Here is a 27890-nt window from a genome sequence, read left to right as displayed (position 1 = left end):
TTCCACAGGACGGGGCACCATCAGGCATGCCCAGTAGCTTCAGTGGGTGGACTCCAAAGCGTATTGCTATTAGTTATGTTTCAAAATGGCAGAACCCATGAATTGTACACCACTTTCAAATAGCTCTGCCACGTTGCATTTTGTCATGCATTTGACCAGAGCATATCTGCAGTACTGAGTAGACCATAACTTATCCGTAAGAAATATCCCATTTGGATTGCTGTAATATGTTGTACAAGAGTCTGCCTTTCAGATGGTTCATCTGGTGCAAGATATTAAAAGCTAGATTACTATGTGGGACTGGTATCTCTCTAGTCTTTAAGCAACTGCAGTGACTTCCAATCCACTTCCAGACATAATTAAAAGTGCTGGATTTGATTTTTAGAACTCTATATGGCTTAGAACCAGTGTATCTTGCTCCCACACAAAACTGCTCAGACCCTGTGGTCATCTTCTGAGACACACTTTAGATCCCACCACCTTCTGAGGTAAGGCACGTGATGACCCAAGAAAAGGCCTCTTCGGTGGTGAACGTCATCTTTGGAATTCCCAGCCTAGGGAACTTCAGTAGGAGTTCACTCTGTCATATTTTTGGAGACAAGTAAAGACCTTTTCATGTGCCTAGGACTTTTAGATTTTCTGGTTTTGTTTTATCTTATTGATATGTGTTTTTAAGTTGTTTAAGAGTGCCACTGTTGCAATTTTTCGGTTATTTTATTGTTTAATGTAATTATTGTTGTTAAAATTGTTTGCTCTACTGGAAGCCCTTTTAGAGCTGAAAAGTTTGATACCAATACTTATGAATAAACAAGTAAGAGGGTCATTTCTTACTCAGGGCTTCAAGCTAACATGGCCAACAGGTTTCATTGTGAATTCTGAGTATAGCAAAACTTCACAGCATCCTTATTCATGTCTGCTCAGAAGTAAATCCCATTGTGCTCAGTGGGGTTTATTCCTAAGTAAGTAGACATAAGACTGTAGCCCAATAGTAGTATTCACAAATTAAGATACAATTGTTAATTCTATAAATTGCTGGAGCTCCATTGACATTTAATGGAACTAAATTGGATTAAATCCAAATATTCTTACTCAACTGGTTTATCCAATATAACCATAGGCAATGGCTATCAAGCCATTTACTTCAGATTAACTTCATTGGGACAATTCTGAAGTAATGTGTTTATGAATAGCCATTGCGGTTAAAATATTAATCTTTTGCAAACAAGTATTTAATCTAATTTAGGATATAATCCGGATTATTTTGCCTATGGAGCCATTAATGTTATTGAGCTCTGTTAAATATTTAGCAGGAATGCACAACTCATAACTGGTTATGAATTATGTTAACAGTTGCATGATTAGAAATTGCTGCGAACTACAAAACTTCTAAACTTACTTTCTGAATAAGAATTAATGCGTAAAAACGGGGAAATCTGAGTAGGTAAATTTAATGATTTTTATGGGTTCCAAATTGGGAACCATTTTCAAGTAAGATTATTTAACTTTGTTAGACACTGAGCTCAAAGAGTGGAACAACAACACATCTCCTTAAGATTTTTTGTAGTACCCTAATATGAACTGCTTCTTTGCATTATACTAATGCGGTATTAAGAAATATATAAAGTCTGGTATCAGTTCACTGCAAATCCAAATTTTCTCTGTAAAGTAAACGTTTGCCACAAAAGGAGTTAAATCACCTTTAAAAACTCATTAAGTACATGTGATCATAAAACCAGAAGCTAAGTATGTCCAACAAATATACAGTCTGGCATAAAGTCTAATCCTTCTCAGGAGGAAACCCTGTTACTCCCCTGTGTCATTAACATTTATGAATTATGACTTCTTTATAAAATGGCAAAATTAAATGATCACCTTCCGCTACAAACCCTATATTATACATCTGTTTTGCACTAATGGAGAGCTCATCTTTCCTTTTATGTAGATTAGTAACATTGCTGGTTTCAGAGGGAGAAGTATAAAAATAATGCCAAGTATATCTCATCTGTAGTGAGTGCTCTGCCTGTGTTAAGCTAATTAATTTACTGCAATAGGCTTTTGCAAGGTAGGCAAACATAGATATCCTATTAGATGGAGGGATCATTTCAGATTCTGATGCAAACCCTGGTGCAAATTCTTTCTGAGGTGGCATATTAAGGGATGGCTGATATTAGCCGTGAAGTTATTCGTCGTTGTTGCTGTTGACAAATGCACACCTCCCCTCTAAAGCGGAGATGACGAGGAGGAACCTCTTTCAGCCTGAGGGCCAAATTCAATTTGAGAAAAGCTGTCAGGGGCCACATTGTAGTGGTGGGTGGGGCTGAAGTCAAAGGAGGTGGGACCAAAATACCAGCATATTGTAGATTAAATCGCTTGCTGCCCTTGGGAGCGGCATCTCAACCTTTCAGAATGGGAAATGAACTACACAGAAGCTGGGAAACTGACAAATGATTCGTGGTTCAGGGAAAGGGGGTTGGGCCAGGAGAAAGGCCTATCAAGGAAACCCCGGAGGACTGGATTTGTAGCACTCATATTCTGACACAAAAGAATGACTACTTACCTCCAAAATTGGTGCCATCAAGAGCCAGCTTTTGCCCCAAATCATACAGTCCAATAAAGTGTGGTTGGCATATAGGGACGCATTCCTTCTAGTACCCTGGATTCAACTGTTTTCAGCTATTAGAAATAGTTCTGCCACAGGTTGCAGAACCTAAGTAAGTAAGTTCTTAGGAATAAACCCCACTGAGCACAATGGGATTTACTTCTGTGCAGAACACAGATTGGGGGGGGGGGGGGAAGGCTTCTTGCTCTGAGAGACAGAGAGGAGCCAGAAATTTCCCTGCTGCCCATCAATCATATTTGTGGGAAATATATTATCCTGACAGACAAGGGGTTACTGTGACATTGCCCTAGAACAACACTGGAAAGATAATTACTTTCTACCCATGGTTTGGAAATTCTGGTTCTAGAGAACCCTGGGGTTCCCCAGAAACTTATCAAACATATCATGGAGGATTTTTAGATGATACATCAGTCAGGAAGCTGGATAAGGGCCTGAGGAAACTGCGGACTCCACACCAATACAACTAAGTCCAGTGCCATACAGTGGTTGTATTATGTAATGACACTATCCACACACAGTCTTGCTCCAGAAATGGCACAAAGGCTTCTGAGGAAGAATGTATATCCCGCACAACTGGTCTTTCCCTGTAAATGTGGAACCACAGTGAGCATCATAGGTATGTTTTAAGGTTCACTATTAGTTCAGGCATGTAAACAGTGAAGCCCAGAGGGCTGGCCAGTTCCAGAATAAATGGCGTGTACATGCCCCAGAATCCTTTGCATCACACTGGGCTTTGTGGCAGCTGTTCAGGGGGTTCTCAGCAGAAACATTGATATGGAAACTAGGGTTCCTTGAAGATAGAAAGTTTGAAAGCCACCGTTTTATAACAATAACAATATGAACACTTACAAGAAGCTCTCAAAGTTGAGTTCTTTTAATGGCCTGTATCTGGGTTATGTCTGAATTTTGTTTGCATACATAATTTATTCTTTTCTTTGTTCTTCACTCTCCTGAAAGTACAGCACCATTTCCTCTGCTTGAAGAAGAAGAAAACTAAGAAAGAAAGAGCATTTGGTGAATAATTGTTGGGGAGAAACCCGCTTAATATAGGGATGATATTCACTGATCTTTGTGCGTCACCTTGAAAGTATTGATTTATTTTAAAACTCGTGTATTTCTGAGCAGAGAATACACTTTGAAAAAGCAACCTCCGTGTGTGTGTGTGTGTGTGTGTGTGTGTGTGTGTGTGTATGTATATATATATATATATATATATATATATATATATATATATGTATGTATTCTTGGCCCTTGTCTATATGAGGTCACATTGGCACCTTGTTACCCAAAATCCCGCAATTGTGCTCCTCCAGGGTAATACCCACAGAAAGGAGCACAAATATGGGTTTTGGAGGCTGATGGGCTGCTGCTGCTGCTAGCGCCCCATTCCTGCACCATGTCCCTAAATGGTATTGGCTGTGGTACCCCACACCTTTTGTTTCCCAGAACACTCGTACTTTCGATGGGAGGCAAATGAAGAGAGTCTAACCTCTTGGAAACACCCCCCTAGGCAAAACTATGCAAACTAAGCAAGACAATTGTCTGCTCAAGAAGAAGAAGAAGCTACTTCTCAAAATTCCCGTAACTTCAGAGCACCTGGTGCGGAGGCAGGTTCTGGCATAATTGAACCAAAGGAAGTGAGGCAGGTGGCTACCAGGAGGGGGGCCTTCTCTGCTGTGGCACCCTGGCTGTGGAATGAGCTCCCTAAGGAGGTTCGCTTGGCACCTACATTATATGCTTTTAGACGCCAGGTGAAGACCTTTTTATTCTCCCAGCATTTTAACAGTCTATAAATAAGTTTTAAATTTGTAATTTTGCATTGCTGCTGTTTTTATCTGGTTGAGCTTTTATATTGTATTTTATATTATGGTTTTATACTGTTGTTTTATACTTTGAATGTTTTTAATTTTTGTGAACCGCCCAGAGAGCTCCGGCTATTGGGCGGTATAGAAATGTAATAAATAAATAAATTGACTTTCTCATGCCTTCTTTTCGCACTGTGCGTTTCAGCTTCTGGTGGACCCTAGCATCAGCTAATTTTTTGGGACGCTCACCCCCAGAAGAAAACTCACTTCCCTCTGGGTGTGTAGGATTTGGCCTTGAGGAGATAAGCTCTGGAGAGGGCTGACTCCCAGCTGGGGAATCGCCCGTGAGAGCTTCCTGCCCCACGGGTACTGGCTGGCTGGTGTCTGGTGCTGCGTCTTCTAGTTCTGAATCTGATTCTGATTGATTACCTGAAACACCTTCTCCCAAAACAGGGGCAGTATGGTTAGACATACCTGAACTGCCGCTTCCCGATGTGGAAAGTTAAGGGCGGGATGGCTCCCCCCCCCATCGCCCCATAGTGGTGGCTTTGCCTAGTGAATTGCCTCTTAGCATCCATTCCTTTTTCATTCGTTTTCTAGGCCCATGGCTTCCTCTGCCACCTTTGATCCTGTCCACGTACCTTTCACTCTTCCTTTCCTTTGTACGCATCCCCCGTGTAGATTTTTTTTAAAAAAGGCACTTTGCATTTGCTACTTGCAGAGTTATAGCTCTGTGCCTTTAGACGGGTAGCTTGGATCTACCTTAGCGCCATGCATCTCTTGAAGGCTAACCTCATAATATTTACAGAATATTCACAGCCATTATGCATTAACTGAGCTGGCCTTAACCTTAGCCATACTTTCAAAGTTTCTTGTACACATGCCAGTTTTCCCTGCATGTTTTGACAAATGAGATATTCCCTCTGGTGCTTCCTTGTGGGTAACAGTGTGTGAGGATGTGTGGTGGCGGCAGCCACAAAATTTATTACAGTTATTTTGTAGTTTGATATTAAAGAACATGATGTATTATATCAGGTGTCTGACCTTTAAAGATCTTAGGACCCAATTCATTACAACATAAAATTTACATATTATTCAACATTCCTGCAGACCTTTTATGAAGAAATTGTGGTGCGGACGTACATGAGATTTAAGACAGAAAAAGTAGCCCTGCACATGAAGAATGAAAACTGCATGAAATACTAGGCTGGGGGCACCTTTTAACCCCTTGAAATCATTACTCTCAGGAATGAAGTTTGCATCCCTGTCTCCAGAAGCCTCCTAAAAGATAAGTAGCAGACAAAGAAGGAAAATACTGTGTGAGTTTCAAGCAAACTCTGCTTCTGTCTTTTGTATATTATTTTCTTTCCAATAATTTTCATCTTACAGATGGGTATTATGTTATTATGAACAAACCCATCCTCACCCTTAGCAGGATATGCTGTTTTGGTCTCAGGCCGTTAGTAGGGTGACCATATGAAAAGGAGGATAGGGCTCCTGTATCTTTAACAGTTGTATTGAAAAGGGAATTTCAGCAGGTGTCATTTGTATATATGGGGAAGCTGGTGAAATTTCCTCTTCATCACAACAGTTAAAGCTGCAGGTGCCCTGCCCTCTTTTAAATCTGGTCACTCTAGTATAGCTCCTGCAGCTTTAACTGTGGTGATAAAGACGGAATTTCATTAGGTTCTCCATATATACAAATGCCACCTGCTGAAATTCCCTTTTCTATGCCACTGTTAAAAATACAGGAGCCCTGTCCTCCTTTTCATATGGTCACCCTAGCCATTAGAGAGGGAGGTATCATTTCATTGTTTAACTTGAAGATGTTAGGGCAGGCTGTTCAGAGTGTTAGTGCTGTGCCAAGAAGTAGAGTCTGGCTTATTTGACTGATTTCTCCTCAGTCCAGTTCTCCTCCAACCCCACTCCTTACATTTCTATACCATCTATCAGGCAAAGCTCTCTTGACAATGGATGCATTTCTGTTGGCCTGTTGGGAGAGGGATGCTCCTTGCTATTTCTTATTCTAGATCTCACACATTGCCTTTAAGTATCTAGCTGAAGGACAAGAAAAGGTTCTTCCATGGCTCCTTGACAGGGGAAGTCTTCTGTTCGAAGGGCTGTGCAGTCTTAAAGACAAAGTGTCACCGGAGGAAGAGCCCAGGAGCCTTGAAGGTGCCCATCAACAGCCCCTGGTCAGCAGACTGAGCAGATACAGCACGGATCACCTGGTCACCATTTTCCTCACTATGGTGAGACGTACTGTATTTCTATCTAAAGGATAATAACTTATTTCTAAATATGTGTCTATAAATGATCATATGCAGTCATTTTGGTGATGCATTTCCTCTTTTTTGGTGATTCATAAGTGGCCACCCTATGTGCAGGATGGGAATCAGTGAGATATTTCTCAGGCAGATGTATAACAGGGCAGATTCAGGATTACCTTTCCCCAGCCTGGTGTGGCTGGTGTTGAGTTATGCCACTGGAGATATTTGGGAGCTAATTCATCCCAGGGCTTGCTAGCTTGGCAGGTGGAAATTCCTATCTTGAGCTTAAGTCAAAGATAACAAGGGACTCCTCAACAGGTCTTGTTAAGGTGCTATGGCTCACAGCTTGTTAGGTATTTTTCAGTGGCAAACGTTCACTGGCAAATGTTCACTCCAAGCTGACATGCTCCCAAGCTTTTGCATTTGTTATCACCACAGCAATGTAAGGGTTACATTTTATTGGTTTATTTTACAAAATGTATATCACCCTTCATCAAAATTGATTCTGTGCCAGTTGAGAACAAGCACAAAGTTAAAATGCAACTCAAACCAAAACAGATCAGCAATAAAAGAAAGTAGATACAAAAGCCAAAAGAACAGTACTTAAAATGCCTCAGTAAATAAAAATGTTTTTGATTGGTGCTGAAAGGATAACTCTGTTGGCACCAGGAGAGTTTTCTTGGAGAGTGCGTTCCCAGAAAGCTTTGGCCATTGAGCAGTTTAGAAATGTTATAAATAAAAATAAATGGGGCACTGGAGTCAAACAAACCCTTTCTCTGATGAACATTTGCCTCAGTTCGAATGAAAGAGTCTCAAGTTTATATTCTGCAGAAGTTTGTTCACTTATTTTAGGCCCTGAGTCCGGATCTATTTCATTTAATGTGTTCTGGACCTGATCCTGCCAAGGATAACCAAGAGTCACATTGATTTCAACTGGAGAGCTGCAGTAGAATCCCACACGTGTGTACTTAAAAGTAACTTCCACTGTGTTCAAGAGGGCTTATTTCCCAGGGCAGCCTTCCCCAACCTATTACCATCCAAATGTGCTGGACTACAAATCCCATCATACCCAGGCTGGCTGGGGATGATGGAAGTTTAAGTCCAGTATATCTGAAAGGCAACAGTTGGAGAAGGCTGTCTTAGTAGGTTAACAGCCTTAAACCTTCGCTTAAGTCTCCCCCATTTAAACTGCTAGGTTTTTAGAAGTGCTTAACTTTGACTGGATTGTCAAGTTAAAGTTTGATTAAAGATTAAAGGTCTTTAAAAATCAAAGCCGGCAGAATTCTTTTTAAGACTCTATAACATGGGTAAGCAACTAGTGGCCCTCCAGATATTTTGGCCTACAACTCCCATCATCCCTCACCATTAGCTATGCTGGCTAGGGCTGATGGCATTGTAGGCCAAAACATCTGGAAGGCCATCAGTTGCCCATACCTGCTCTAGCAGAAATGCAGATGAATGTGGGGGATAAATGTGAATAATGAGAACCATTTCCTTGAGGAAGTAAGACATTTCTTGCTGGAACTATCTACCTTTGTGGAATAAGAGGTTGAGGGCTCCATGCTGTCTTCAATAATATCCACAGAAAGTGCTTCAAAATGATTTGTTCCCCTTAGGGTTTGTTTTCAAGCCCATGTGACTACATTAACTTTTACTAGTCTAATACAGAAGTTTAATGACAGGAAAAGACCAATTACAACAGCAGAAATGTAAACAAAGGGTTGAATTTTATGGTTGGGTGTAATATGGTATTTCCAAACCCTGTTCAGTGGCTCAGAATGCGAGCCAGGAAGTAGTGAGTTCAAATTTCATCTCTTCTGCTACGCCAGAGGCTGCCTTCAGCAATTGACTGTCTTTACGCCTCAGGTCCGCAAAGTGCACGATGTGGACAATGATCTTATACATCACAAAATTAAAGCTTATTCCAAGAACTCTTTCACCAGGACCTGCCAATCTTCCTGAAGGGGAAAGTAGGGGTTTTGGACTGAGTGCTGTGACTGGGGGGAAAAATGTTTAGAAATACATATTTTGAGATACCTTTAGAAAAACAAGTTATAAGAGAGAGAGAAACATTCAAAATTTTGTGTTTAAACAATATTTAAATGCAGATTTTCATATGTATTTAAAAATGAAATAAAATTATTGTGGAAATGGGGATGGAATGGGCTTATGAGTGAACACAGGTAGAAGTGACATGGACCAGCAGATATAGACTGATCTGTCATCCCTACTTCCACATTCTTCTCAGCTTCTGCTCTCTGCCTTGCAAGATTTCCAAGTAGTGACAGAAACAGATCTGAATAAATGCTAACTTGAATAAATGCTAACTGGAATTTTTCAGAACATCTTTAGAAGTTCTTGCCACCAGTGCATTATGTTGTACACAGAATTCACACCTTATTCTGGTGATTCTCAGAAATAATTTCAGCAAAATGCAAAGAATAAGGAGAAAGAAAGGAAGAAAATTGAAAACATCACAGTTTTGCACCAAGTTTTTATTTGTACAATGATCAGCAAAAGGTCCCCACTATTCTAATGCTTACTTTATAAATGAACTTTAGTGCAAATTTGTCTTTTAAATGCTTTTTGATGGATTTTCTTGTTCAGGTTGTTTTGAGAGTAGGATAGCCATTTATGAATCTCCAAAAAAGAAGAAGAAGAAGAAGAAGAAGAAGAAGAAGAAGAAGAAGAAGAAGAAGAAGAAGAAGAAGAAGAAGAAGAAGAAGAAGAAGAAGAAGAAGAAGAAGAAATGCATCCCCGCAAAAGAGGGCAAAAGAAGACAGTGATTTATTTTTTAAAATTGCATATCCTAATCTATATGTATTGGGGCAAATTTAGAAATAGTTGTTATAATTGAAATAGAATTGTAGTCCAGCTCACGATAGCCTAGCCAAGTGGACACAAGCCTGTTCAGTCTGCTGTTCAGCTGCTAACTAATTATGGATTGTTGGGCAACAGTCCTTATGGTTCATTATCTTTGAACTGCAATTGGACAGGACACCTTCCAACTAGGGGAGAGTCCTCTGGCACCCTTCAACTAGAGGACAGTCCTCTGTAAAAGCCCGCACGTGGCCACCCTATTTGAGAGGCTGATTTTTTGACAAAAAAAGATGGATATGAACATCATATAGCTGCCAGCTCATTCACTAGACCAAGGATGGGCAGAAAGTAATCCACTAGCGATTAGCAGTAGATCGACAAAGGTCTCTGTCTCCTTATTGTTTAACAGCAGCGATAACAAAAGGAACTTCCCTTTCCCAAATTAGGCTGCTGAAATGAAGACAGCTGGGGAGGGGGGAGGAATGGATGTTTGTGTCAAAGGACTTTCAGCTCAGTTCTGATACTGAAAATAAAGCTGCACACTAAGGCTGTTCTTAATTTTAGTAAGACCCTGAATCACTATTTTGCACCTGGTTACTGTTGGGGGATCTCAGTGTTCTATTAAAAACAACAAACTCCAAGTAGATCCCATGAGCCTGAGGTCTGCCTGCTTGTGTACTATATCGAGTCAGACCAATGGTCCGTCTAGCCCAGTATTGTCAACACTGACTGGCAGTGGATCTCCAGGATTTCAGGTGTGATTTTTTTCTGCCCTAAATGGAGATGCTGGAAATTGAACCTGGGACCTTCTGCATGCCAAGCATGTGCTCTGCCGCTGAGATAAAGCCCCAGGAGAAACCAATGGACACTGCCTTGAGCTCAAGGCAGGATAGAAATATGACAGACAGAAAGGAAGGAAGGACCCCATCGCGATCAGGAAATCATTAAACAGTAGCTAGGTCAGGGTGCATAAGCTGTGAGTTTGTTTGTAGAAGTGCACCATGCCTTCACTAGAGGGCGCTCTCTCCATATTGTATCGCCAGCTGACACAGAAGGTCATTTCAGCGTATTGATAAATCACGCTGCCGTGATTCCTAACTGACAGCTCAAACTAACATCAAGCTGGATGAGAGAGAACAAAAGGCTATCAAGCAGCCATTTTCTTGACACTTTTATTCAATCACCAGCAGATTGCTTACGACAGCAATAGCAGCTGTTTTGTCTTCATCTTTCCACATTTGATAAAAGGTGTCAACTCAAATTTTTGTAAATAATTCACTTACCCCTCCAGCTCTCTCTCTGTCTCTCTCTGTGTGTCTCTCTCTTTCTGGCACCAGCTCTGTTCCGTTCGGCATCCATACCCTACGTGAACGGATCACGCCGAGGCAGGTCAGGGCCCAACACTATCAACTGAAGGTCATCTCTGATCTCCCAAGAAGTGCCGATAACACTCCAGTCCTCTCAAGGTCAAAGATAAGAACTACACCGAGAGATTTGTAATGCGGACAGAAGGCCAAACAACAGAGAGAAAGAGAGAGAGAGAAAAGAGGGGAGCATTGTTTTAGCACATGTAATGATCCCCCCTCCCCTCTCCATATTGTTCTTTGGAAAGGTTGTCTCCCTTTAGCTGATTCAGCTACCTAACGCTTTGGAGCAGCAAATGGCTTTTTAAAAAAGCAGATGCAAATGGGACTCCTGTTTTGCCCAGGTTCCTTATGGTGGAGTCCTCTTTCTTGAATGAGTGTTTCCGAACTTCGGAGGAGAGAGGCCCGCTTCTTTCTTCCTCCGAATAAGAATTGCAGGCATGAATTCACTCTTAGAGCCAAGAAGGTTTGCATTTTGGGCAGGCGTGCAGCACCTCAGGTTCAGGGTCACAATCCGGGGTTCCCCAGATGGTCACACTCCCGCCCCCTGGCCCTGGTCCCTTTCTCCAGTCCCAACCACCACCAATCTTTGGGTGAATGTTTCTCCTAAGGCATAGTTACTGGCACTAAGAACCTCAAGCTATTTGCTGGTATTTTGCCCTTGCCTCTTTTTGCCTTTGAACCTGTCCACCACCTGAAATGGCATTTGGCCCTCGGGCTGAAAGTGGTTCAACTGTTGATGGGCATCCATTCTTATTGTCCTTTCTGTTTAAGCTGGAATTGGATGGGACAGCCCTTTGAAGAGAGGATGTCTTCAAATAGAGGGCAGTCCTATATAAAAGATCACCCATGACCACCCTAGACAGGAGGGGACAAACATTCCTAGTTGTTTCTCACAACTGCCTGCTGCCTGCCTTTGAATAGAGACGTTATGTTAGCTACCATCGCGAATAGCTGGTTGTCTTTTTTTGAATGGTGGAAACAAACACAGCTGTTTATTTACTGCTAGGAAATAACTGGTAGCAATAGGGTTTTGTTTTTTTTAAAAGTCTAATGCCGTTAAGTGAACAAACAGGTCATTTTCCGTTCTTTTATGAAATATGTTTAGGTCTCAGCCTGGAGGACAATTAGAGAACACTTCTAATATGTCCTGTTGCAACAGCTTCATTTACTTTTAAGAGCAGAGAGAAACTAATAGAGAGGTCTTTGAATTATTGCAATATGACGCTGTATCTGGCGTTGGCAGTCGCCAAAGCACCGAGATTAAAAATGATACATCTTCCAATGCTGCCCCTCCAGCTGTATTACAAAATATATCTAAGCAACAAATAGTCACTGTTTATCACTGCTTGGTTTACACTTTCTAATAGCTAAAGCGTATATGGGTGCATTTGAGACCCTGTCTTGTCTCCAACAGCAAAAAAAATTATAGTAGGTAACTGATGTACATGAAAATCAGAGAGCAGGTGCCTTGCAGTTCAAGCTACTGTTTCCCCCCTCCAGCTGACATGGTGGCAAGAGGCCTTCTTATAATAAAGGCAGTGGTATAGCAGAGCCAGGACTCACAGGGCCCATGGATTGTTGATCTGCCACCCTCTCAATTTACCTGATCCCTCTGAGTTTAGCTACAGTCCTCACAGTAGCTGGGAGAAAAAATATTTTCCCAGAAACAATACATTGATCCAGTTTGCTCATCCACTGCAGCCCACCATGGCTTACTTAAGCCATGATGGGTTGTGATACATGCTGGGCAGCTTTGGAATATTCAAGTCATGTGCGTGGCTTGTCGTGTTGTGCAAACCCAGCAGGGTTAACAAACCACCCACAACCCTAATACAGCCCAGGAGTTCTGGGTGGTTTGTTAATCACTCCAACAACACACCTTCACCTGGGTTGGCACAATATGAGAAGCTGCATTCATGGCTTGAATACTCAAAATGGCTGCCTGCCCATGCCACTGAGTCCCTCAGGTTAAGTAACCCATGGTGGCTTAGAATGATGTGTGAACCGGCCCACTGTTATGGGGCACCCCATTGTTGTGAGCCATTCTTGTCATGTCATGAGCTATGTTGGTCTCAGATGGGCAATGAAGACCTATCAGCTTTACAAAAGACCTGTTCCTGGCAGAGATGAGAACTTCTAGAACTAGTTTGTTGATCTGGAGCAACAAACCCTGCCTGCCTTTTTGGACTGTCCTTGGGGGCGTGGCTATGGGGAATGCCGCGATGATTGGCTGCACTTCCAAATTTACCACTCATTGTGACACACTAGACTGAACACTGCTTGCCTGCTGTGTATTCCTAGTGGCCACACAGAGCAATGTGGTTTGCTAGCACATACGACTCTGATACCTGAGAGTGTGAGAACAGGTGAAGCACCTGGCAGGCCAATATACACAGCACATTTACTCTTGTTTTAGCGCAAGCTGTCCTGAGTGGTCTTGAGAGGTTTATAGGGCAGCTGATAAGAATGCGAGAATAAAAGTTCAAATTTAGAACCATTAACACAATCTATTCAATTCAACCCCCAAAGGTTTAGCAGTATAAAAATGTTTCAGGAAGGGTTTCCATAATTATGGTTCTACCACTGAATAAGTCCTGCTCTGTGTAACCATCAACCCATCCTTTATCTCAGGAGGCACAAGAAGTAAGGCCTTATGGACTAAATGTAGTGTGCAATTATGTTCTTCTGGACATTTAGAGATCACGTTACTGCTTCACCATGCTCCTAGACCTTAATCATTGGAAGATAGGCTAGTATAAACTAAAGGAGACTATATTTTGGGAAATTGGAATCTCACCATCGCTTTGACATATGCTTACAGGGAACTCCCCTCAAACCATATTAGTTCAATCTACATTTCACATGCTAAACAGATTGTATAACATGGATATTTTCCATTATGAAGTACATAACTGATTCACACATACATGTGTCTTAGCTGATTTCTTTACCTTTGGTATCTGAATGTGCAAACTGATTCCTTTGGAAAGCATTACCTTTGAGGTTCTGTGAAGTGAATGAACGTTCTATGGTATTGTATCTGTCATAGCCCATTCACATATACATGCCATCTCTGAATGTTGCACTCTTCAAGTGAAGAACTTGCATGTTTGAACCAAGTCTTGGCGAATGGCAGCAGCATGTGTGGACTCAGGGTTCTTCCAGCCCCTGGTACTATAAATCAGAAAGCTTTGTGGATCTATTCTGTCTTCTTTCTTAATGTTTTTTCCAAAGTATGGAAAAAGATGGAAGAAGCGGTGGAAAACACAGGAAGGTTGTGAGTGGAAGACAACATAATCTGGGCAGGATTTTGAGCTTCATCACAACAGAGTTATACTGTGAAATCACTGCGAATTGTGTGCAAAGGACTCCGAAGTTTTCCAGTTTATAATCTGCTTTGACTGTGAAGTACTCCCATGCATCCTGCTTTAATTGTGCTATAAAGCCAAAAGACCTGTCCTATTTTGATACCCCTTTAAGAGCGAATCATTTGTTGTTTTCCGAGCGGCCACTGGGGGTGCAAGAGGATGATTTGATATGTTTAAACTACCAATTAAACAAATGCTTACATCTGCATAAGTTTTAAAGATAAAGACATCAAAATTGGCTCAGTAATAGATATTAAGGAGAGCTTTAAGCATAACAAATTTGAATTGGAGTGGGTCATCTGTTGATTTTTTATGATTTTTTACATTTCTCCCCCTTAACCCCTTTCCTGGTATGCAAAGGATCTTAGGAGCACTGCTGCCCAAGGTGTGATTTAGCTAGCAACAACAACAATAATGATAGCGTTACATTGTAGGGGATAATTCGAAAGAAACAGGTACGTGGGATGAAGCTAATGCACTACTGCTTTAAAATGGTTTATAATTGTATTGACAATTACTGGGACCCAGGACACACTCCATATACAGTTTTCAAACTGTTTTCAAAGTGTCATATCCTGCTTGGTTTAGATCTGGCCCTAAACTTTTGTAAATGAGGCACTACAAAAGCTTCATCTGGAAGCACCATTGAAAATCTTTGCATATGAAAGGATATGACAGTTCTATTTTGCATACATGTATATGATGGCCCATTCTCAATCAAGACATCAAGGGATTATCATGCATATTAACTTGTATATAATTCACTCCCTTTCTGTGGAACAATTCATACACAATTACACAGCACAAGCATTTGGGTTTCTTCAGAAATCCATTGGTGGAAACTCATTTTCTCACCAAATCCGCACAGTGTTAATTAATTATTTTTAAAAGGGTATTTCCAACAATGGGATGTAGACCTAGAGTACTTGAGTCAGAATTGGAGTCTTGCTGTCTGTTTGTGAACACACCTTAAAGAAAATCCCAGAATTGTAGACAATGGGACTTGTTTCTATATCAAGACGTTAGACATGACCCTGTGTTTATTTCTGTCCAGTAAAAGCTCTTGTCTTTGGTAAGTGTGTTAATTATCGACAGCGCCTCTTGCAGTGCTGGAATTCTCCGATCCCAGGCATTTCTGTGTAATGACAAAGATAAGATATATGCAAAACTGCTCCTACAAAGTATGCTTCTGAATATCGTGCATCCAATTTAAAGTGAACTATTTTTGCAACAATAGTGGGATTTGTAAAATCAAGAATTTGCACTGTTAATCTATGCAAACATTGCTCCTCCGTGCTTATTGAATATTCACTGTGGTAACAATGCTGGGTTTTGGAAATGACACTTGTGGAAGCACAATTTCAGGCATGGAGTTCCAACTGGAACAGACCACAGGACATTCAACAAAGAGTCCGATGGCATGGTTGACAGCTAGCGTTAGCTGCCCAGCCCAACTCCACCACAAAACGTCATTTGGTTGCATCTCAAACATTCCTCCCAGCTGAGGGGTGGGGGGCAAATATTCCCAGCAACAATATACTGTTCCCAGTTGCAAAGTATTTTGTGGTAGCTTGGTCTTGAATGGGTAATAATTAAGACCCATTAGCTCTACAAAAGTCCTGCTCCTGGAGAAGATAAAATCTGCTAGAGCTGGTTCCTTGATATGGATCAACAAAGCAACTTGAGGGTTTTTTTTTTACTTTCCTTGGGGGAGTGGCTATGGGACTGTCATGATGAGTGCCTCCACTTCAAAATTCACCACTACACCACTGTTCAGCCTTCTCCAACCTGGTGCCCTTCAGGACTTCAGCTCCTATCAGCTCCACCAGCATGGCCAGGAATGCTGGGAATTGTAGGCCAAAACAACTGAATGACACAAGATTGGGGAAGACTACCCTATATCATACTGATTATAAAATGTAGCAGGATGAGCTATTTGTAAGAAGCGGAGTATGTTTCAGAAAAGAAATCCACAGAATTCATATAAGTGAATAATGCAACCTTGTCATTATATGATATATGCTTGTATTGATTATTCAGAAATATGCTGTCATATTTAGTTTTGAATATAAGGTATCCACCTTGGATGCAAACTCCAAAGGTTAAAGGTATATACACAAGAACATAATTTTAGCAACATGTCTGCCGGGAAAGCAGTCTCACCACATTTGGGGCAGACATCCAGTTTTCCCCCCATTTAAAATAAAGAGGAAATTCATTCAACTGCTTTGCAGCTGAAAGGGATGTTTGCAGCACTGATTGGTTGGACTTTGTGTCAATGACACACCCACACTGCTGCTTCTTGAAAAGGGTTTTCTCCAGGTATAAATGACCTGTCAGCCTGGCTGAAGTACAAGGGAAAACAAAGAGGAAGATGTATTTGGCATTTTCTTCAGAAGCTGTGTGTATGTTATTGAAGGAGCAAAGGATCAACTCACAGGAGAAAAAACACATCTGCTCCTGTTCACAGCCATGAGTGTACACAGCTTAAGGGTGCTTCCTTGCACTCCCAATCAAAAGATATTGTGCAGCTACTCTGTCTTCTTCGCCTTAGCAGATTTTTTGTGGAAACAAAAATGACAGAAGAAATGGTGGGAAAACATGGGGGGTGGAGTTTATAAGTGGAAGATGACATCATGAACAAGGCAGAGCAATTGCACGATAAAAGCCTTACCTGGAAGTAGCCTTCAAATGCCAGGTGGAAGTGGACCCGGATGTTAATTCAAAATATTTATTTCCATGTCAATATCTCCTGGAGACTAGGATAGTCCTTAATTACATGGTTTATGATGTCATTATCTCCTAAGATGCAAGCACTCCTCGTGTGTGTGTGTGTGTGTGTGTGTGAGAGAGAGAGAGAGAGAGAGAGAGAGAGAGAGAATACATAAAAAGCCACAATTATTGATACTGAGTGATCAGTTGTGCTTATTTTATGACAGATTCCATAGAATGTGAGTCAAGGCCTAACTAGACATTACAGGGGGCATATGGCAGGTAAAAACTAGCATAAGAACATAAGAAGGGCCATGCTGGATCAGACCAAGGGTCCATCTAGTCCAGCACTGTTCACACAGTGGCCAACCAGCCATCGGCCAGGGATGAACAAGCAGGACATGGTGCAACAGCACCCTCCCGCCCATGTTCCCCATAGTAAAAACAAACAAACAAACAAAAACTGTGGACCCCCACACTCAGAACCATTCATTATAGTCTGTCTATCACCACTGGTTTCATCATGAAGTGGTTTAGTCAAAGCACCAGCAATGTCTTCGACTAGATTGGGTGAGAGAAATCTAAACAAAGATAAATATCTTCAGTTTACCTGAAGTTCAAAGAAAAAAAGGTCCAGGCATTGACTCGCCTTTTCCTGAACGTTCTCATTCTCAAAACACTCAGGACTGTTGCTGTCGAGAACTGGACCTTCCGTCTCCTACCCAGACTGTCCCAATCAATTTCTTCCTTAGAAAAGTCACCAGTGTCGATTGATGGAAAAACATTCCGTATTGATTTTTGCTGGAGCACAGACACAAAAACAGAATCCTCGGCAACGTGGTGGATTACATCTGTGGTGTAGATATGCCCCTGGTCATACCGGAGGCAATGAATGTGGCTTCATGTGATGTGAAGCTTCAGGTGTCTGCAGGAGTTGAGTAATTCTACAGCCACCTCCCCCCCAAAAAGAAAAGGAAGACCAGCAACAATTCACTCAGTTCATTAATTTCAATTAAAAAAAAAGTTAAATGTATCACTGTGCTTAACTTCATCTGGATCATGCCCTTAATCATTAATGTTTAGTTATTACTCACTGGCCCTGTTCAGAAGACACCTTAAACCACGGCTTTAACCACGATGAATAAAGCTTAAAGCCGTCTTCTGAACAGGGCCACTTTGGTTTTGTTATACTATAAGCATGCTCTGATCTTTATTTCTTGAAGAAAGGACATTCAGAAAGTCTGATTTCAGTGATATGACAAAAACAGAAAAAGTGAAGGTGCCTGTTTTTACAAACTGGAATATGTACCACTTATAACTGTAGTAACATGAAAGCTTGCTCTAAACTCACGAAAACAACAAACATGATTCATGTAAAACAATTCTTTCTTCTTTAGTTGTTTCCTGCCTGATTTCAATAAGCGATCCTAGCCTGAGCACAAAGATTAGAAAGCTGAGCAGTGAGAAGAATTTCATTTGTGTTTCCAAACACAAAAAGGTGGATCTCAACCTGCATGCAGACACTGTGGTTAGCACAGGACTCGTGAGCCAAAAACAAATAGTTTGCTCCCTTAAGACATAAAGGGGATTTGAGGTTGCAGAATGTTATACCATTTCAGTGTGCAAGCAGTAGAGTGGCCCTGTGCCCTACTTTACAGCAGACAATCCTCTCTTTGACGATGTCTACTGTTCGAAGGGCTGTCTAGTCCAAGTCCAGTTTAGAGATCAAGAACCACAGAAGGGGCTGCCACGACACAGGCTCTGAACAACAGACCCGGCCTCGGCTACTCCCTGCTCAAGCCAAGCGCCACCGCTTGATATGCCTGAGGCGAGGGATAAAAACCACCTTCCTCCAAACTATGTGGAGAAAGGGGTTAAATGGAGAAGGATTTCAATAATAAAATAATGTGCTGTGAATTATATGTGCTGAGGGGAATTATTGACAGAGCAGGTGTTAAATGAATAAACTTCAGATGTTAAATGCCAAACAGACACGAGGGATTTTTTTTGGTAGTTAAAACAAAATAATTGAAATTTATTTAAAAAGTTCACAAGCTTTGTTTCAAAATAAAACTTTTAAAAACTTTTTGAAACCTTTCATCCAATCCCTCCACCCATTCACATACACGCTTTCTTTTCTCTTACACAATCACTCTTGAGCTTTCTTTATTGTCAGAATTGTTTAATATACATCAACTATCTGCACACCACACTCCAAAGACACCACTCTCTACACTGAACTTCAAATTCTCCAGACCAAGTACTCTAAACCCCAAGAGCTAACACACAGAGAGCCCTAAGAGTACCCAAAGGTCTCTCCCAATCCCCTCAGTCATTCCCTTATATATCACTCCTCCCCCCTCCCCAGACATTCTAACTCCGCCCACTCAGGCCAACATTCTAAAAACCACAGACTTACAAACTGCAGACATACATTTGGGAACTGACTTGTGAGGTGTAACGCCACAGGGGCGTTTGAAGGTGCCCATCAAGGTGCCCATTTGGTTTCAGTTAGCACTGAGGTGGCACACAGCTCACCTCGTCACAGTGCTCCCCTCCTATGCTGAGATGTATTCTGTTTCAATTTAAATTACAGTAATTATTTCTAAATGTGCATCCATAGATATAAATTTAATATACGCACATTTTGTGCAAATCACTGTCCTTTTTTGTCCTCTTTTGTTGATGCTTTCCCCTCTTTTGGGGTGATGCGTTTCTTCCTTTTTGTGTGTGATGTGTTTGTGGTCACTCTAGCAGGCAGGGAATCAGATTTCTGAATGCTCCCGTGTGTGACAACTTCCCTTCAAACAGAAAACTAGCACAACAAGGAGAATGCCAAGCTAGAAGCGTTCTCCCTGATGTACTAATTCTTTGTTTTTTACCAGTTGTGGGACGTTGTGTTTTTTTGTTTGTTTTATTTTGTTTAACTTGCAGCATATCAAAAATGGTACACTCTACCTGAGGTTCAAACTGATACACTCCATGGTCCTATCTCAGGATTGTTTCACCTCATTCTGCTGTATGTGTAAGACCCAGACATGTGTCTTACCCAGGGATGGATGGATCAGTCCATTTCCAGTTCCCATTTCCGAAGTGCTCTTTCACAAGTCTATTCTATCCTGTTTCCAAATTAACTGCACATTTTCTTTAAATCACCCATAATTCCTAAGCACTTATTTAAATATGTATTTTTAAACTTATTTCCCCCCACAAAGCATAGTTCCTAACCTATTTCCCCTCAAAGTCAGGACTGGCATCAAAGATAGGCACGGTCAGGCGTCTGCCAAGGACCCACATCCCAGCAGGGCCCCAATGATAAGAGTCCCCTAGAATTGCTTCTCCTCCTCACCATTTCAAACTGCTTGTTCACCGGCCTCTCACTCTACCACTGACAATGGTGGTGATAAGAAGGTGGAGCAGGACTTTTTCCCTGGCTCTTTGCCCATCAAGCAAGGATGTGGTGGTAGTAATGATGAGTAAGAGGATGGGGAGCAATGGCAGTGAGAAGGTTGACACCCTGAGAGGGGACCATTGTTGGTGTCCTGCCCATGGGTCCTCAGAAACCTGGACTTGGCACAGCTCAAAGTACACATTTATCCTAAAATATGCATTGTGATACAATTTTGGTCATAATTTTTGAGCTGAGAACTGATCGCAAAATTCAGAGAAGTGCGAGATCATCGGATAACTAAATTCCAATCTGCACATTCCTGGCTCTCCAGGAATCCAGAGAGGATTCTTTCCCTGTCCAACCTGGAGGTGCCAGGCAGTGGCACTGCGGGGGATATAGTGGCTTGTAGGGGTGCAGCACCAGCACTTTTTAAATTGGCAGGTATGCTGATGTCATCTGCCAGCCACCTCAGATTTTCCCATTCCCTCTGATCTCAGTTGCAAGCCTTACCATAGCTGGGAGGAAATGATTTTTCCCCCAGCAACCATATACTTCCCTATTGTAATGCAAAGTATTTGGGTTGGCCTGGTCTTGAATGAGCAATTACCGAGCAGGATACCTAGCTGACAACCTTCCCTTATATACACCCGGATGACCTTTATGAACAGAATGTCCTCATGAAGAACCTCGACAGACGGCCTTCTCTGTGGTGGCACCCACCCTTTGGAAAACCCTTCCTCGTGCAGTTCAGGAGGCAGTAAATATAATATCTTTCAAACGCTTTCCAAAAACACATCTTTTTAGACAAGCTTTCCCTGGACTGTAACTTCTTCAATGACATTTTTAAAGTTCTAAAGCTTTAACTTTGATTTTGGTATACAATGGTTTTAATTGTAAACTGCCCAGAGAGCCTCAGCTGTTTGACAGTATAAATATGTAATTAATTAATTAATTAATACCCCATGAGATCAACCAAAAGACCAGCTCCTGAAGGAGATGACTCCTGGTAGAACTGGTTTGTTGATAGGGTTCAACATAGCTGCCTGGTTTTGGGACTCTCTTTTGGGGTGTGGCTATGGGGACTGTTATGATGAAGCACCTGAGCTTCAAAATTTAATATTACACTACTAATACTGGGGATTGAACCTGAGACTTTTGTTTGCAATGCATGTGTTCGACCACCAAGCTATAGCCCATCCCCTGAACTAGGAGCAAGAATGTGGAGAAATCCATTTGGGGCTTGGTGGAGTTTGATGACTTTTCCTAGGTTCAGCACCCCCGGACTATGTTCCAGTTCCTGCTATGGTGCCCAATTTGGTCTGCAGTGAGTTGGGCCAGTTTGTGGGTTTTCTGGGTGTTTTGCACTTTTTGTACAAATTGGGCAAGTTGCACAATTGGTACAAATTTCTGAACGACGTGCTCAGGGGAAAGCCCGCAGATCGGTTCGCAAGCACAAATCAAATTGTGCACACCACAGAATTCCAATGAGTAAAAAAGAAAGAAAGAAAGAAAGAAAGAAAGAAAGAAAATCAGATTTCCCAGCAACAGAAACTCTAACTAGGACTGGCCTTGAGTACCACGTGTCTTGACTGGGCCTGGGTGCCATTTGTTGCTTTGTTTCAAGCAGTAAAATGTCTGAGGCTGGCTCTGGGTTAAGGGGCCAAGGGATAAGGTGAAAGAGTTAGATCCCTTCCCCTTACTGATCCAAATTTCCCCCTTCACAGCTCCTTTCAACAAAAGAAAAAGTGCCAGGAATTCCAGCCATGAATCTCCTACATCATGCCTTGTTTGGATACCGCCTGCGTCTGTGCACTTATGCTTCCTAGCTGGATCATGATAAAGCTTAGGGATGCTGAAGAAATTCGAGATGGACTAAAATTAGTTTGGATTTCTAAGAATCCGACCTGCCGAATCTGCTGCGAACTGGAGAACAACACATGAACTCTTATGTACTAATAACAATTACATACATTTTTGCAAACTTTCTTACGGAATTATTTGTGTTTGTGAAGAGATGGCAGAATGAACGACACGACACAATTCACAAAACACAGATGGGATGGATTTTGCACAGTCCGTACATCCCTGGTAAAGCTCCTTCTGTATGTAAATTTAATAGCTGGGGAAAATACAAACATGTTAAATAGGAATTGACTTGTTATTTATACCCTCATACCAGTTGAAATAGCTAACAACTCTACCAAGTTTGAGTTGTCACCCTTGCTCTTCTGTAATGATAAATATAGGTTGCAGGTCCTTCTTACAGACACCTGCAACTGCTTTGCTATCTACTACAATGGGCCTGTCCAGATGACACTTCAGGCTCTATGGTTAGCAAAATTGTGGTTCCCTACGGTTAGCATTAACCTCAAGCCTTGCTGTCGCACACAACACTTTAAGCCACGGTTAGAGCCGCTAACCCTGCTGCCGACGGCCCGACTGTGGTTAGTGAGTGAGCAGGGTTTAGCAAGACGCATTGCACAAGACACCTTCAACCCTGTTGCTTAACCAAAAGCCTTAACCAGCAGGGTTTAAGGTATCATCTGAACAGGCCCAATATATTGATCTTTATAGAAGCAAGTGGCATAAGAGTGGATGGTTCAAAGGCTCAACGGGCATCCGTTCACATGGCACATTTTTGTTTGTAATTATGTTATCAGTAGCTTGCGTGGTGGAATGTAATCTTTGCATTATGCAACAAGAATAGGTCTGATTTCTAGAGGTCTGTAAAACTGTAATTCCTCAAAAGATTTCTGAACTAAGATTTGTTCTAGGAATAAGACTGTCGCATAACTTTGGTGGAATTTTCTGTTGCTAGTCCCTGTCATGAATATTTATTTACATCCCAACAGAAATCATTGCTCATCTGAAGGGGAGTTAACAATCCTTAATAGCCTCTTCTGATATGATTGATGCTTTTGTCACTTTCTCCAGTAAATAGGTTTATATTAGCATACAAAATATGCTTTCTGTCCTTTTTACCTCCACAGGCATTTAACTGACCACTCACTTAAGATGTAATCTTCCACCAAGGTTTTGCTGTCATTTCAGGGTCAATTTTTCCAACAACTTGGAGGAAGCTTCAACACTTTAAAACAACAACAACACACTACTACAGTTTATGACCACTGGGATTTTCTCATCATATAAAATTGCTTCTTACGCTTTGGAAGAATTAGGGGTGTCTTGTAAGTTGTCCCCTAGCCCCAGTGTTTTAGGCCATCTTTGACTAGCACTCAGGTTCCACATACTGGTCTGGTTCAGTTGTAATGCTGTGCAAAAGCTTTGAGCTTGTATGCTCCCACTTCCCTAGAAGCTTTCATTTTCATTTAACTGGAGTGTATTATTATGTCCAATTCTGGAACTGTGGTTAATCTTAATGATGGTTTAAGGAAACAAATCACAATCATAAACCATGGTTTGAAGTTGGTTTCTTTCCCTAAACCAGTGTTGCAGAATTTCCAGCCCATGGAGGTTCCTCATCCAGTCTGTGAAGCATCCTTGGGTTCCTCCAGAAGGTAGGACTTGGTCCACAAGTCCTTCACCCTAGAGGAGTCTCTCATTGGGGAATCTCTTCTATTATCTCCTATCTTAGTTTGGAGAGAACCATGGGAATGGAGATGGGTGGTGGTGGACCTTCTCGCACCAGTGCTGTCTAAGGCTGGTCAGCCACTTTCCCTCTGACTCCAAGATGAAGTAGCTCATCAGGGGCTCCATCTGCAGGTCCCTCAAGGGCCTGATGTACCCTCTCCGGGAAATATGATGGGTGTCTATGGAAGTGCTTGGTTGGAGAGTCTTATGGTTCATAATCTTCATCAGAGGAGACCTCTTGGCCTGGGGCTAGGTCAGGCATAACAAATTGGGAAACAACAGAAGTTTCCTGCTCAACAAGGGACTGGGGTTGTTATTTTCACCTATGCCCTCTGCAGCCCTCAATGCCTGCTCCCAGATGAATTCCCCACAGTCCATAGGTGTCAATTGACACTGCCACTTAATTGCCATGCAGCAAGCAATCTCCAGGGGGAATTGGGGAGAGAAGAGCTTTGTCCACTTTTCCCACATGCTGCAACACCTTCAACTCCCCAATTAAATTTAGGAAAGTATTTCTATTTTCCTAGGCTTAGGTGCCATGCAGGGGGGTGGGATTTCCAGCTGGGGGTCACAGTTGGAGAGCAAAGGGTTACTTTCCTTTCCCTGTGCACTGTGCTCTCCCAGATCCCCCCTCCACATGGTAATTAAGCTTATGGGGGGAAACTTTCCCTTGATATCAGTGGAAAGATTGAGTCCCAGATCAGCCATGGGCCTGGTCCAGTGCCAGCAGAACACCACTGAATGCAGTTTTGCATCTCCCCCAATGTCCGGCTTAGCCCTGATATTTCGGTGAAGGTGGCATAAAAAATGAAACAAATAAAATGTACCCGGCTTCAGGTTATAGTCCAGGGTAAAATGTCAAATGTCAAATGATGAGCCTCCCCTGGATTACTCATGTTGGTACTTTTCCTCAGTAATTGGTATTTAGTCTAAGAGATAATCTTATAATTTTCACATAAAATATTGATAAGGAAGAAACACAGCCTCCCTGTTGCGAATATGTTGGACTTCACAAAACACTAATATATGGATTAAGGAAAGTTAACATAATCCTTTTATGGAAACTAAAATCAATTACACGTCAGCTTTGTAGCATTATAAATCTATTTAGTCAGCACACTCTTGTGTGTGTGTTTTCTAGTGGTATGCCTTACCAAATGACTCACCAGATGTTAAATATTAAATAGAACTAATCAAAATACGATTTGAGGGATTTAAAAAAAAAAACAATGATCAAAGAGAGCTATTTATTACCTGATCTGCGTTTCTATTGAAATGCCAGCTCTTGTGATGTGATACCTAATTTAGTTTAGTTCTTAAGAATTTGGTTTAGTGTGAACTCAATTTTTTAATTTACCTTGAATGAAAAATAGAGTCAAGCACCAGCATAGCTATTTATCGAATGCTAGGCATGAGGATTTCGGGATCCTAATGCTTCAAACAAATTCGATATGAGGACTGTAAATTATTGCACATTGGAACATAGGATACTGCCTTATACTGAGTCAGACCATTCGTCCATCTAGCCCAGTATTGTTGACACTGACTGACAGAAGCTGGTTTCAGGCAGGAGTATTCAGGCAGGACATTAGGAGCATAATTTCAATATTCTGGAGTTAAAAGTGGGACAAAATATTGCAGCGTGGAGTTTTGTGTTCCAGCCAATAAGCCATGTCTTCCTTCAGGATACTTAGGGTGACCATATGAAAAAGAGGACAGGGCTCCTGTATCTTTCACAGTGGCGTAGAAAAGGGCATTTCACCAAGTGCTGCATGCACACAAAGGACGCCTGCTGAAATTCCCTTTTCTATACAACTTTTAAAGATTCAGGAGCCCTGTCCTCCTTTTCATATGGTCACCCTAGGATACACCATTGCATTCCACCTCCCGACCAACCGACATTCAGCATTCTGTAGTCACTGAGCATGTTCAGTCCTCATTGGAATATTTTGGGGTGTTATCTTTCCTTAGCGTTTTCTCTCTCCTTAAAAAGTAAATTAAATTAAAATTCTTTTACTTCTTCAAACCTTAGGGTTTTCCAAGCATGTTGATATTTTCCTCTTGTTTCTCAATAGCCCTGTTTTAGCTACATCGTCATTATAATTCAATACCTGAGTTTGTACATATGATTTAGCTCGCAATCCAGTTTCGTTAAAGCCAATGGCAGTTTGGGCATTGGCATGTGAATATTCAAGGTTCCCAAGTGCCAACAGTTTTACAAGAAGAGACTGCCACCATTCAATCATGGTTTAGCAGCCTCCATAAAAATAATTGAGATAGATTCAGGCCAATTCATCTACAACCCAGTGGTCTCGTGCTAGACGAAATCGCAGGCATGTGTGCTTTCTGCACGGAGCGCAAAACCTTTAACGTCAACTAAAACTGACACGAGTAAATGCCTACATGATTAGACCCACTCCTGGGATCTGTCTGCTGTGAAAAGGGAGTGGACAGATCCTTTGCAGGGGAGGCACCTACAGAGGCATTTGCATGTGTAGGACTTGCCACACGTCCAAAGGTTCTCTGTACCGTGGGGGATGACACATAAGCCCAAAGCTATGTTTCTCTGAGCAATAGTTCTTAAATGGCTTCTAGGGTAGTCAGGTGCCCTCATTTATAGGGTGACCATATGAAAAGGAGGACAAGGCTCCTGTATCTTTAACAGTTGCATAGAAAGGGGCATTTCAGCAGGTGCCATTTGTATGCATGCTGCACCTAATGAAATTCCCTCTTCGTCACAACAGTTCAAGCTGCAGGAGTATAGCTAGAGTGACCAGATACAAAAGAGGGAAGGGCTCCTTTCACCCACCCTCTCACTCTAGGTTCAGTCCCCACCATGGTGGTGGTGACAGAAATAGTGAGCAGCAGAAGTCACTATTGAAGGTACTAAATGGGCAGGAGAAAAGGTGGCTTCACTGCCAGCTGCAGGTTTCTGAGAGCCCTTGGGCAAGACACCCTCAATGGGCCTCCCTCCCTCAGTAAATCTACCTTCTCACCAGCGGCCATTGCTCCTCATCCTCTTCCTCATCATGGCTGCCACTTTCTTGCTTGACAGGCAAGGAGCCAGTGAACAACTTGTAGTGGCATCTCCTCCTCCTCACCACCACTCCTATTGTCTGGGGCAGAGTGAGGGGCAGGTGAACAAGCTAGTTGCAATCGCGAAGAAGATGAGTAAGTCCAAGGTACTCTTGTCAGTGGGACCCCCACTGTGGTGCAGCCCGTCAGCAGACATCCAACCATGCCTACCAGCGATGCCAATCCGGGGTGGCTCACTGATTTTATGGGACTTGAGGGCCCGAAAAACTCCAGAGCCAGCCCTGTACACAATCATCTCCACTTGTTACTGTTACACAGAAAGCCTTGCCTCAAGCTTCCAAACAAAACCTCTCCAAATCATTGCACTCTAAGCTTGACTGATGGATTTAAAAGCTTGAAGGAGATTTGTGATTCACTGAGTAAGCTGCTGATTTCATGTTTCGAGTCAGAAGGTTGCTTTTAAATGACAGAAAACTTTAGACTAACATCGGACTCAGCAGGTGACCTGCTGTTTGCTTAGATTTGGAATGGCAGCTTTTCACTGACATAATGTTCGGAGTGGGATTTGTTTTTTCTATGTACACACCACATGCATTTTATCCCGGAAATATGGCAGGAGCAGCGTTCTAAAGCAGAATTTTCAAAGCATTCTGTTTGGGGCTACAAAGCCTCAAAGGACATCAATTCATTCTATCGCAATCCAGACGAGTCTAATGTTGCTCCAACCATAAATACAAAACTAAAAATATGTGCAGAGCCAATAACTCATTTACACTCAATAACACAATCTCATTTACAGGCTGCAAATCAAGTCAGAAGGTATAGAGTATGCAAATACACAATATATTATGAAGGACTTAAGAATTTGTAAAATGTCTTTCTCCCATCCCCGCTGCCCAGCCTCTTCTTT

Source organism: Elgaria multicarinata, chromosome 5, assembly GCF_023053635.1.
Source record: "Elgaria multicarinata webbii isolate HBS135686 ecotype San Diego chromosome 5, rElgMul1.1.pri, whole genome shotgun sequence".
In the NCBI taxonomy this organism is placed as follows: Eukaryota; Metazoa; Chordata; class Lepidosauria; order Squamata; family Anguidae; genus Elgaria; species Elgaria multicarinata.
Note: the sequence above shows the minus strand (reverse complement) of the source record.